The following is a 14472-nucleotide window of genomic DNA, read 5'->3' as shown; positions in this document are numbered from 1 at the left end:
GGTGCGTCAGCAGTCCCTGGGTATTCCGCATCAGCGTGCCATATGTCAGCGATATCAATTTATGCAGAATTTGCCTGTTTAATATTCTCCTCTCTAATGGGGATTCCTCCTGAGTTTCCTCATCTGGATCTATGCTGAGGATTAGGGCATGTCAGAGCTGTCTGTACATTAACCACTGTGTGGACGGCATTTGGCACACCCAATGGAGGTGTTCAAATGGAGCAATCCCATTAGCATCACATATCTTAGCAAGTGTACTGATGCCTATTCTGTCCCACTCTCAGAATCCCTAAAGATCAGCCACCCATTTTAGTCTAGTGTCTTCCCAAAGGGGCTTTTATTAGTGTGTGTCTCTTATTCCACTTCATATCTCTCTAAGGAGGTTATGCCACATGTCCAGCACAATCATTGTAGTCGGACATGCTCGTTCATGTAGGCGGCCGCCATATAGCACATTCATGTAACTGTGATCTCCGATTCCCCATCTATCCACTTGTATTGCTGGGTCCTCTCTCCCCGAATACACCCAATCATTTACTACTGTGACCTGCGCTACCTCATAATATTTCCACAGGTTAGGTAATGCCTCATATTTAGCTCATTGTAGGGGTAGGGTCTGCTGTGCAATACATGGTTTCCTCCCCCCCCCCCACCCAGAGTAGCGATCTCAATGGGTTATCTATGTGCGGGAAAAGTGTCTTCGGTAGTTTGTAATGGCAATTTTGTAAAATGTACAGCAACCAAGGGAGGGCTACCATTTTGAACATGGCTGCTTTGCCCATCAGCAACAAGGGCAGAGTGCTCCATTGTCTAATGTTTTTCTAGTCTATGAAGCTGTGGTTTGCGATTAGCTTGGGTATGAGACTCTGCATTCGTAGTTATCCAGATTTCCAGGTACTTAAATCTATGAGGCCCCACCCTTATTGGTAGAGGCATTGTGCCCATTCATCTCCACCCCCATGCGAAACGAGTGACTACTCCCAGTTAATAGCAAAGCCTGAGATCTCTCCAAATATTCGGAATATGTCACCGACTTGGGCACACAATTTGGTTCACTGATAGAATATTGACGCCCAAAATATCCCCATACACAAATATTCAGTCATAAATATCGGTCAAAAATATCAACATCCTATATTTATAATGGTAAGTATAAAACTATGGAAAAAATATCGAGGTACAAAATATCGATGTACAAAATATCGATTTTTTTGCATATGTAAAAAATAATGTTAAATATATTAAATAATAAAATTAACTTATTAAAAATACATTTTAACAAATTTAAGAAATAAATGTAATTTAAAAACAATGTAAACATGCATATATAAAATGTAATTTATATATATATATTTACTTTAAAACAAATAATAAACTATTAATTTTAATTTATTTTTAAATTTTATAAATCTATACAAATTTACAAATATATATACATACATACACCTATAACATAAAATATGATAAAACATTACAATATTTAATAATTTTTAAACTTATATTTTGCACTCCATTGAGTGCAACAGTAGGGAAAGTGCTGGATAGCGGAGGGGTAAAAATGACTATTCCCACTCCAGTGAGTGCAACGGTGGGGAAAGTGTTGGATAGTGGAGGGGTAAAACTTACTACTCCCACTCCAGTGAGTGCAACAGTACAGAAAGTGTTGGATAGCAGAGCGGTAAAAATTAGTATTCCCACTCCAGTGAGTGCAAAAGTAGGGAAAGTGTTGGATAGCGGAGGGTTAAAAATGACTATTCCCGCTTCAGTGAGTGCAACAGTAGAGAAAGTGTTGGATAGCGGAGGTATAAACATTACTATTCCCACTCCAGTGAGTGCAACAGTAGGCAGGCCCGGACTGGCCGTAGCGGGCATCGGGTAATCCCTCAGTGCGCCGCACGGGTGGGGGCCGGTTTTGGGCCCCTGGGGGCTGTTTTTGTTACAAGGCTGTCTTTGCAGCATAGCTGCAAAATCGGCCCTGTAACTAAATCGTTCGAAAACCGGCCCTGGCAAAGAGCTCGGCGGCACCCCCAAGCCCCGGGGGGCCGGCCCAGTACTTTGCCAGGGCCGGTTTTGGTTCCCAGTCCGGCCCTGACAGTAGGGAAAGTGTTGGATAACGGAGGGGTAAAACGTGCTATTCCCACTTCAGTGAGTGCAACAGTAGGGAAAGTGTTGGATAGCGGAGGGGTAAAACTTAATATTCCCATGCCACTGAGTGCAACAGTAGGGAAAATGTTGGATAGCGGAGGGGTAAAAATTACTATTCCCACTTCAGTAAGTGCAACAGCAGGAAAAGTGTTGGATAGCGGAGAGGTACAATTTACTATTACCACTCCAGTGAGTGCAACAGTAGGGAAAGTGTTGGATATCGGAGGGGTAAATTACTATTCCCTAGCCTGGCTTCTCCCTCCACGGTGGCACTCATTCAGTCTAGATGTGTATCATACTCTAGATTGAAGTCTCCACCTATGATTGAAAAGCCTTCGCAAAGCCCAGCAACAACTCTCCCTAGTGTCTGTGTTTGGAGGCCAGGTGGTAGATAGACATTCAGCAAAAGTATCATCTCTCCCTCCAATTCACCCTGCACAGCCATGTAGGAACCCGCTACATCAGACCAAGTATGGAGGATGTAGAAGAGTAGAGATTTTTTAAGGAGAATGGCCACCCTTCTGGGGCTGTATGTGTGTTGTGCATATAAGGCCGCTTTATATCTACTTCTACTGAGACATTTGTGCTGCCCATCCATTAAGTGAGTCTCCTGGAGGAATAATATGTCAGCGTTATATCTAAGGTAGCATCTAATCACCAAGCTCCTCTTTAACCTATTACCAAGGCCATTAACATTTTATGAGACTAAGGTCAAGCCCTGAGATTGAGCCATAGACATTGGACTTGATTACATAATCCATTCCTATTCAATTAGGATAAGCATAGTGTTCGCTGCATGTGTAGATGATGCAAACAACATAACAGCAAAAAGACTCCTCAGAAACTCCCCCACCCTACTTTACCATGATCTGAAACATGACCACCCCCCAATTCACGGTATGTGGGATACTTCAACTTAAAAAACATGCAAAACTATATATATTTTGCTCTATTCATGCAGGGTGGTACCCCCACAAGCTACATATTAACTATAACAATCACATTGTTTAGGCCCGAAACAGTCATATACAACTAGAAGGCGCTTGGCACAAATCCTCAGTGCTTGTGTATGTCCCCCGCAGGTTTACTCATGGTTCCTCTGCATGAGCACAGATTAGGCTCAGACAATATGTAGTCTTTCCCCTTCTCCAACCCGCTGGGTAAGGACCCTCCATCTATTTTTGTCAAGCACATCAATTCAGGTTTTCACTGCTTTCACTGCTTTGGCCTGTCTGCTTTAATCTGTTCCTTCGTTGGGGAAGTTCTGCCACCTGCATCTCTCCGTCTCCTGCCCTTCTGCTGCTGCAAGTCTGATTGGGTCCCAGGGGTACCCACCTGTCCAGACCAGAGCCCTTGGGACTCCAACCACTGCCATGCTTCCTGTGTTTAAGAAGAATTGTGTCTTTCCTTTATACTCCACTCTGAGTTTAGCTGGGAGTATGAGGGCATATTTGAGTTCATGTTGGCACCGTATTTTTTTGATGGGCATAAAGTCTCCTCATTGGCGTTGGACAAGTGCGGTGTAATGCAGATTAATATTAATGTCTTGACCTTCTAAGGTCCACGAACCATGGTGATGGCCATGTCCCAGTCCCCATAGTTAATCAATCTTGCGATTAATGGGTGAAGTGATCGTACTGGGGCTCTTGCTGGTATCCTGTGCGCTCTTTCCATTGAAAATAACCAGGAGGGTTTCCCCTGCGGTACCGTTTCTTCCAATCACCCTTTGATGAAGAGTTTGATGCTCTGCCCCTTTGCCACCTTGGGGATTCCAATGATGCAGATGTTGTGTCTCCAAGACCTCCCTTCAGCATCTTCTAGGCTGTCTGTCAGCACTGCCAGTCCCTTCTCCAAAGTTGTGCAGCGCTTCATGAGGTCGATCATTGCCGGATCTATCTCGTCCAATTTAATTTCTGTTTCTCTGACCATCTCCCTCAGTTTTCTATGGTCCATGCAGAGAATGCCCACCTCATTGACCACCACCACTATCTTTGCTTCCAACATGAGTTTGGTATGTTTAATAGCCGCCAATATAGTTGCAGTGTGTGCGGTGAGGGTGCTGTCCACTGCATGGGTAGATGGGCTACTCCCATCTTCTTCCAGTGGGCCCTCCAAAGTCTTGTTTTTTGCCACCTTTGTCTTCCCCATTACTGTGCAATCAATGGGAGTGGGAAGGCGTCGACCCATGGAGCACAGAATTATTTGTTTATGCTTGGGGTCTTTCCCCTCTCTCACAGCACCTCTCAGGCATGAAAAACAGTCCCAGTAGTCCGTTGCCTCTCCCGTATGCTAACTCGGGTATACGCCAGCGACAAGCTTAGGCTTGTTGGGGGGAGGAGGCCAACCCGTATAAAATTTCAGGGGATGAGTTCCAGTTCTGGCCCTTGCCTCAGGGCACCCATTACAGCCTACCAACAGCTCCCAAGCCCTTCACAAGTTTGGTGAGAGAGGCTCTTGTCTCTCTATATCAACATTTGCCTGTCCAGCCCTGTATTGCAGTTAACATCTACCACGGGACTGTGCGCTACCCAGGACTGGTGTCGGTTTTTGCAGCCCTCATTGCCTCATTGACCCACAGTCACAATCACGGCCCTCTTTGCATCACCGGAGATTCAGTTGCTAGCGAGTCCAAACTTTTAAATCAAGGATCGGACCTGAGTCTGGCCTCTCCACTGTTGATGCAGTCCTGGTGAGATGAACGGCCGCCTGAGAATCAGTCACGCACACGCAATCCAGGCCCTTCCGTGGAGGGATTCCAGGTGATCACTGATGTCCTCCTGCTTGGCTCTGCCTGCCCCCTTACCATTAGCATGGTGGCTGGTGCCACGGGGTGAGTTGTCCTCTCTGCCCAGGTCGTTCACGGTCCCCACAGTACATCTGTGAGCACTTGTCCTTTTCCCCAGTGGTATCACCTTTCACTCACTGTTCTGGTTGCCATTTATGGCAAGGGGTTTAGCCAAACTGGGACCAGGCTGCCAATGATATGTGTAGCAGTTGCACTGCAGGACCCCAGCCAGTCTCTTTCATGGTCCCATTCACTGTACCACTACCAGTGCTTGCTGTTGATTAACTTTATTGTCACCGGGCGCATGATAAATTATTAAGTCACCTCACAGGCAGCAGGAGCTCAGCCCAGCATGTCTGCTGCCACGGACTGCTAGGCCATGCTCCCGATTGAACATTCTATAAATTGTGTAGAAGTAATGAAGAAAGATGCTACCAAGGATGTGCATGTTGTTAAAGAAGGAGTAAAGAAACGTGAAACCAAATTTTTTGGGGGGAACAAACAAAGAGAGTGAAATGGTTAGGACATGTTTTAGGTGTGACAGAGTGGGAAACTTTGCAAATGACAACAGTTATCCCACTTTTAAGGCCATTTGTATGTTTTGCAAGAAAAAAAGGCACTTTGCATCTGTATGCAGGATGAAAAAATCAAAAAAAAAAGATCAGTGAGGTGGATGTGAGTGATGGAGAGGACAAGGATGATCTTGACTTTGAATGTGGGCAAATCATTTTGCAAGTTGGGGGCAAGGGTGAAGTGAGTCCACTTGACTGTATTAAAGTTGAAGGTGAAAAAAATAAAGTCCTCTTTGATTCAGGAGCAAAACATTACGATTGTGGCTAGTAAATATTATGAGGGGAAACCTAAAGAGAAATTGACTGCTGAAACCTGATATCAGACCCTGTTCATATGGTGGAGAGCCTGTTGAATTGTGTGGGTATTTTGTTGGTGTGACTGAATGTGAACAATGCTATACATCTGGAAAGGTATATAATTAAAAAAAGGTGATAGTATAAAAAGTTGGGTCCATCAAAAAGAGATTGGGGTAATTTTGGATCTCAACAGCTCTCCTCCTATCATATTGAAGGAAAATCATGGAGTAAGTGAGGTAGGAATTTCGACTCTGGAGCGACCTTCTAAGATGAATTAAAGAGAGAATTTCTTCAAGTGTGTAGGGAAGGTCTAGTTTGCATGAAAGGTTATAGTCCCAGGAGACAGCTAATTCCCAGGGTTGAACCTTTGTGCAGTAAAGTGAGAAACATCCCTATAGCCATAAAGGAGGGGTTGTGCATCAAGTTGGAACGGCTGAAATTCGAGGATACTGAGTGGCTAACTCCAGTGGTTGTGGTTAGGAAATCAAATGAAAGTTTGAGATTTTGTGTGAATCTCAGATATTTGAAGAAGAACATGATAGTTGATGGATATCCACTCCCCAACATCTCAGAGTTGTTAATGATGCTGAATGGGGCAAAGGTTTTTAGGAATTTAGATCTCACCTCAGCCTATCACCAGATCCAGCTGGAGGAGTCATCAAAAGATCTCACAGCTTTCAAAATGCCCTTTGGGACCTTTAGGCATACTAGATTAACTTTTGGGCTGGCCTCAGCCATATCAGTTTTCCAGCGAGTAATGGAGGAGGTGCTAGATGGGGTGGAAGGTACATGCCTATGTCAGGAGGATGTTCTTGTGTATGGGAAAGATGAGACAGAGCATAATGCTCAAGTGAGACAAGTCCTGGGAATGTTGTGTGACCATAATCTCACCATCAAGTTAGAAAAGTGTAGGTTCGGCACAAGGACCATTGATTACTTGGGTCACACGGTCATGGGTGATGGTGTGGTCACCAAAGCGGACTTGGTTAATGCAATTCAAAACATGGTATCATCTGCCACCAAATTAGAACTGATGCAATTCTTAGGCATGGCTGAGTATTATAATAAGTTTGTTAACATTTTTGCAGAATTGAATGCTAATATGAGGAACTTATTAAAAAAAAGGGGGTTGAATTTGTGTGCAGTCCTGCTTGTGAGTGAGAATTTGTTGAATTGAAAAGCAGGTTAAGTCCGGTCCCGAAATTGAAAGAAGTTAATCCTAAGAAGAGGTCCACTGTTCCAATTGAAGCTAGTCTCACAGGGCTGTGTGCTGTGCTCCAGCAGGGTGGTCTTGGAGCAGAGAACACCATTATGTTTATCTCTTGTAGTCTGAGAGAGGCAGAGACAAGATACTTTGTAATTGAAAGTGAGGCGCTTCCGGTTCATTGGGCGATTCAAAAACATAAGACATTCTTATGGAAAGGTGTTTTTGAAGTATGGTGGACAACGAGCCTTTATATGAGGTTTTCAAGACTAAAGGCATTGACTCTGTGTCTGGCAGAATCACGTAGTGGGTGGTAGCCTTGCAGGAGTACAACTTTGAGGTGAAATATATTCTGGGGCAGTGAATAAGGTAACAGATACCTTGTCCAGGTTATACTAAGGTGTGTGTCGATCGCAAAGAGGATGTAGGACTTGATGATGATGCTGAATTTGTTTGTGAGGTAGGCTTTGAAATTATTCCTGAAGAAAGATTGCGTGAGAAGATGAGGTTATATGAGTATTGAAGGAAGTAATTAACTGAACATGTACTTGCTGGAAGCGCAAAGAACAAGTTAGTGCAGGGTGCAAAACATTTTGGTGGGTGAGAGATGAATTAGCCACAGGCAATGGTCTATTGTTTAGGGGCATAAGAATAATTCCGCCAATCAAACTTTGAGAGGAGTTGTCAAGTCTGGCGCACAGTTGCCATCAAGGTATTTCCAAAACTAAGGAAAGGCTGTGCTCCTCATATTGGTGGCCAGGGATGGATCTCCAAGTTGAGAGGTCAGTAAATGAATGCATAAAATGTGCATTAACTGAGAAAGCTATAAAACCCTAGGTACAACCCATGGTGATTAGAAATCTTTCCATGGGTCCATGGAAAGATATTGCTGTAGACATTTTGGGGGCAATTCATGGTGAAGGTCAGGAAATGTATGTCATAGTGGTGACAGATTTATACTCCAGATGACCATAAGTTTGTTTTTCCAGAGGTATTAAGACAAGACACATGGTCAAAATTCTAAAGGAATTGTTAGGAAGGGAGTGTCTCCCTGAAACTCTGCTCATGGACAATAGAGTGCAACTGTTGTCTAAGGGAATGGAGAGTTTCCTGAGTGGATGAGGATTAAAACTCAAAAAGGGTGCCCTCTATCATCCTGAGACTAATGGGGTGATAGAGAGGTTTAATCGAATTTAGAAAGAAACCATATCTTTGGCCTAAGATAATCAGCAAAATTGGAGAACAGATGTGCCCAAAAGAGTTCAAATATATAGATTCACACCTCATTCCATCACGGGCGAACCCCATTGTTTCTGTTTCGGGGAAGACACTATAGCACAATCATAGAACTAACTTGTATGAATTACTTTCTGTGTAAATTGGGCAAGAAGCCTGTTTCTGATGATTGGTAGTTGAAGGAGGACAGAAGGATGAGTGATAGCTAAGCATGTTCAGTCAAACAAACTAAGGTTGCTGTGAGTGATTGGGTGTTGATAAGGAAATCTGTGTAGAAGGATTGGGATGGAAAATTTTCAAAGCCTTTGAAGGTTGTAAAGGTTTTCACCAATGCAATTAAGAAAGAAGATCATCAGGTGTGGAATCTGAATATATGTGTTATCTACAAAGGAAAAGTCTGGAATGTGATGGGAATTCTACTAGGTGTGAAAAGGCTGATAATGTGAAACATGGTGTTTCTGACAACAAGGTCTCAATTTCCAGGAAGTCTTACAGAACAATGAGAAGTCCTACATATTTGGATGATTATGTCGTGTAGTTTGTTATTTTTTTGTTCTTTATTAGTTTGCAGTATATTGTTTATACTGATCTCATATCCTGTATTAGTTGCCATTTAGGATCTATATTGTAATGTACAGTTGGGATGCTGGTCTGTTAGATCTTTGATTATAATAAGATGGGAGATGTGTGGTAATTTTGTATATATGCATGTTCTACCTTTCTGCATTACTGCGTGCATCCTTTTTTTTATCTTTATTCCTGGTGGATATTATGAGATCATTTGGAATGGCCCAGAGAATGTGGTGACAGAAGGCTAGTGGTGGTTGATGTGGATAGATGGGATCTCTTTTTACCGACAATAAATCTGCTGATATTACTGACTACCTGCATTACTTCATTATTAAGGAATACCCCTCTTTACAACCCCCTTTGAGATAATGCCACATTTTAAGTTTTCTTACAAATTTAAACATATCAACCCAAGTCTCTGCATAATTAAAATATCCTAATGGTCAAAAGGAAAGGCCGAAGCAGAGGGTTGTCTTTTCCATGTCAGAGAGAGTTCTATTGGTAAGATTGATGATAGTTCTATTTACCATCTCCATGTTCATCATACTCCTGGGTTGGGGCTCATTGCGCTGGTTCCCACGCACAATGTGATCTTGTTCCACCTCTTCCGCTTACTCTGATGGAGTCTTTGTCACCTCTGCTTGCTCCTTTCCGACCTCTTTCCCTACCTTTGCTTCTCAGACCTGTTCCCCAACATCTGCTCTTCAGAGTTGTTGAACTCGGTAAAGTCTTTCATCCTCTTTTGAGAAGCTGTTACTTGTCCGAAGAAGTTGCTGGTTTGAAGCTGCCTTTACTTCCAGAGGTATTGCTGTCTGCTGTTTCTGAAGTGTCATTCTCAATACCAATTGATGTGCCAGTCCCAGAGATTGTGGTTTCATATTGTGCGACTGGGGCTGGGACGGATATATCCTTATTTATGGCATTATCGTTCTTGCAGTTAAAGATCAGAATTCTTCCACTTTCATAGTCATCCTAAACTCTTTGGAGTTTCCTTTGTTTGTGTGTTTTTATGTCCTCCTCATGCTTGCAGAGTGTTCATCTCTGTCGGGAATTTATCAATCAACTCTTTTTCAGATCTTAGACTTAATTCTTCCTCGATTGTTTTGATCTCCTGGAGTGGTATCTCCCTGTCTGACCAAGCATATGTTATCAGTATTTCAAACAAGCGTTTAGAGCTGAGTTATTGTTAGCCCATTCCTAAAGCATCTTAGGTTGGAGTGAGTTGTAGGATGGGACATTATAAATGCATAGTACACTGAGCAACATCCCTTTATCCATGTAGTTCTGCAAAGAAATTGCTTCCCACCACTTTGAGAGCTCAGACCTGCACAGTTTCTCAAGTCTCTTAAGTTTATCCCCAATTCCTGATCATTGTAACCGTCCTTTACTGAGCCACGGCCCCTATGGTGTACTTTAGCAAACAGGGCTTGTGCCACTGCTCACCTTTGTGAAGCTTGACCATCTGTCATGCTGCCTGTGGAGCTGGTCAGTAAACTTCAAACAATGTTAGGTATTTCAAGATGCAGAATGCCCCCTTTTCCTGATGGCAGGTTCCCCTTGCTCAACAAATAACTAAAATGATGGGGTAATACAATGAAGAAAGGCACCAGTAGAAAATGACAGTGTTTAAATCAGAAAATACAGCAACTCTGCAGGGATGTGAAAACACGCTCTGAGGGCAACCACCAAAACAGTCAGTCGCTGCATGTGTTCTGACCCAGGGAGACCTCCAACTCAGTGGTTGGAGTCTCTGAAAGGCTTACCTCTGTAAATCGGGGTCATTTCCTCAAGCGTTGCCGTACGGGTGTTTCCCCATGAAATGCCACCTGCATAGACGGGTTCCTCTGTAATTTCTCAGCACAACGGCGGCTCCTCTTGGAACCCCAGACCCATGTGGGCTGGAGTGACAAGCCGGCAGAGCGCACCAGCAATAACCATGATGCCAGAACAATTCCGTTAAAGATGCTCACTTGGGACATGATGCAGGTAGAAGTGAAGTTTACTTCAACGTCTTCATGACACGTTTCACCTCCATGTTGGGAATTGTATCATGTGAGCAACACCACTAGCCGGTCGAACCCATCATTAAGGTGTTGGAGTAAAGTTCACTTCTATCTGCGTGTCCCGAGTGAGAGGTTTTCCTGGAAATATTTTGATGTTGGATATATGTATGATATATATATATATATATATATTCTCTTAAAAAACCATAGGTTTCACACACGTTATAGTTAGGAATTAGCATTTAAAAAACCTTGGAAATTCACTTAAAAAACCATAGGTTTCACACATGTTATAGTTAGGTGGACATTTCACTCGTAAAAAAACAATGAAATTCCCCCGTTATAGTTAGTTCAGATAACTATAATTTTCACCCTTCGGGGTCCTTCAGGGACCCCCTGACAAAGGCTAGGGGGTCAGGAACTCTCTACCCTGCCCCCTTTTCACGTTCGCCACCTCTCTTTTTCAGTGTCACACCCAAAATAAACAAAATGGCGGCCGACACTTCCTGATTTCGACCGATTCGAACGTTGACTGACATGTAACCACCAATCAGAATTACGCTTGCGCACGTAAGGGTGCGCGCACGGCACACGCACGGTGCACGCTTATAGATATTTATGTACTTTTAACTGCAATTTTCTCAGGAACTACTGTACAGATTGACTCCACATATGCAAAAGGCACATGCCTGACCTGAGGACTACCTCTCTGCCAAATTTCAAGTAATTCTGTTCAGCCGTTCAGGCTGTACCTTCGACTAAAGGTCCTATGGGAAAATGCATGGAGAAAACGCGTTTTGGGACCCCCCTTTTTTCTTGGCCCCCGCTTGACGAATCACCCAGAGACTTTCAGGGTAGGAGCTGAGCGGAGCGCCCCATTAGTTTTGAAAATTTTGCGAGGATTCAACAACCGCCGCCAAAGTTATTCAAAATAGAATTTTGAGATTTCCTATGGAAACTCGGTCCTAACTATAACTATCTACTGGCGACCACCAGTAAATAATATATATATATATATATATATATATATATATATATATATATATATATATATATATATATATATATATATATATATATATATATATATAATCACTGAAAAAACCATAGGTTTCAGGGGCGTTATAGTTAGCTGGACTTTTCACTCGTACAGAACCATTGAAATTCCCCCGTTATAGTAAGTTCAGCTAACTATAACTCGCGCGCCCGCAATGCACTGCTGATGACGTCACATATTACATCACTCATGAAATGGTCAGTGACATCACTCATGACATCACTGATGACATCTCAAATGACATCACTGATGACATCACTGATGACATCATCCAGTGAATGTGTCTTTTTCTGAAAATTACATATGTTTTATATATGTATATCTCAAGGTCGATGGAAGAATAAATGGGTATATAAGTGTCTAAATGGATGATTTGTTTTTGAAAAATTGATTGTATAACTGGCTGATTAAGTGTATCTTATTGAATACATGGCTTAGTGAGTAATGTTTAAATATGTAAATATCTGTATCAGTCTCTCACTTTGTGTATAAGTGGCTGCATGGGTTGGTGAGTAGCTACATGAGTGTCTATATAGGTTATTAGTTGGTTTTTTGAGTATCAGTATGAGTGTCTGAGTGTCTGTATGGTTCGGTGGGGGGTATTACATAGTGCATAGGTGCGTGAATGAGTGACTCACTGTTTGTATGTTTTGAAGACAGCATGTGTGCAGGACTGTATGGGTGGATGAGTGTGTGCATGGGTGTGTCAGTGAGTGAATGACTGTCTCAATAGTGTCTTTATGAGTAACTACATATGTTTTAAACTAGTATATATGACTATTGGTGTATATAAGTGAGTATATGTGAGAGTGAGAGATTGGAAGAGTTCCTGTATGAATAAGTATGTGTTTCTATAAGTGATTGTTTAAAAGACTAAGGATGTGTAAGTTTTTGTAGAAGTAAGTGTGGTGGTATGTGTATAACTGAATATGCAAGTAAATGGATGTTTGATTCTTTATTAGCATGAGTGACTATGTGTGTGAGTAACTCTATGGATGAGTGGCGTTGTGTAACAGGATGTATAGGTGTATGAGTAGATATGATGAGTGAGTACATGTATGAGTGACTGTATAGGACTGTTGGTGAATGAGTGGATATGTATGTGAATCTTAGAATTACTGAATAGGTTGTTGTAACTGGTATTGGTATGTCCATGGTTTTGAAAATTTTAGTTTCTATTTTTGAATGTGTGTATCTAAGGTTATATTAGGGGAGAGGAGGTCTGCCACTCTATCACAAGGATGATGTCATCAGTGATGTCATTTGAGATGTCATCAGTGATGTCATCAGTGATGTCACTGACCATGTCATGAGTGATGTAATAGGTGACGTCATCAGCAGTGCATTGCGGGCGCACGAGTTATAGTTAGCGGAACTAACTATAACAGGGGAATTTCAATGGTGTTGTACGAGTGAAAAGTCCAGCTAACTATAACGCCCCTGAAACCTATGTTTTTTTCAGTGAGTACATGTATGAGTGACTGTATAGGACTGTTGGTGAATGAGTGGATGTGTATGTGGATCTTAGAATTACTGAATAGGTTGTTGTAACTGGTATTGGTATGTCCATGGTTTTGAAAATTTTAGTTTCTATTTTTGAATGTGTGTATCAAAGGTTATATTAGGGGGAGAGGAGGTCTGCCACTCTATCACAAGGATGATGTCATCAGTGATGTCATTTGAGATGTCATCAGTGATGTCATGAGTGATGTAATATGTGACGTCATCAGCAGTGCATTGCGGGCGCACGAGTTATAGTTAGCTGAACTAACTATAACAGGGGAATTTCAATGGTGTTGTACGAGTGAAAAGTCCAGCTAACTATAACGCCCCTGAAACCTATGTTTTTTTCAGTGAATTTCTAAGCTTTTTTAAATGCTAATTCCTAACTATTACGTGCCTGAAACCTATGTTTTTTTCAGTGAATTTCAAAGGTTTTTTAAATGTTAATTTCTAACTATGCCTACAGAATTAGGACGTGTGAAGAAAGAAGAAAAAACGCACGGAAAGAAAAAAAAGAAATGCAGAAAGAAGCAACAGAAGTCCTCAAAGAAGAAGAAAAGATCAGGAAGAAGGATAACGTGCAGAAAGAACAAACAGAAGAGCAGAAAGAAGCCTTGTTGCAAAATCATCCTGTACCCTCAACTTTTTCAGACGGATACTGATGGTAACTGAGTCTGACTAACCAGTCCTAGAGCCAGTGCTATGTTAAAAGACACTCAGAATACAGTGAAAACACCTACATACACTAGGGAACACTATGCGTTGGGGTTCCCCTGTGATTAGCATGACCTTCTCTGTAAGCCCCTAGTATATAATAGGGCAGGGGATTAAAACTACCTCTTAAAACGCGCCACAGGGCGTGGTTGCACACGTCACCTCAGGCCCTGTCCCCTCCCTTCCCCACTGTGTAAACACACCCTGTGGCCGTTTTAAATTGGGAGATTAAGTCCCCTTGAATCCTGAGGGTCCCTAGGGTCCAACTAGACCACTAGGTACCTCCAGGAAGCGCCACAGAGCTGCGTTGCAGAGAGGTGTAAAAAGTGGCACGGCCTGGACCACCTCTCTGCACGCAGCTCAGTGGCGCTTACTGGAAGCACCTG

The sequence above is a fragment of the Triturus cristatus genome, chromosome 9, assembly GCF_964204655.1.
Source record: "Triturus cristatus chromosome 9, aTriCri1.1, whole genome shotgun sequence".
In the NCBI taxonomy this organism is placed as follows: Eukaryota; Metazoa; Chordata; class Amphibia; order Caudata; family Salamandridae; genus Triturus; species Triturus cristatus.
Note: the sequence above shows the minus strand (reverse complement) of the source record.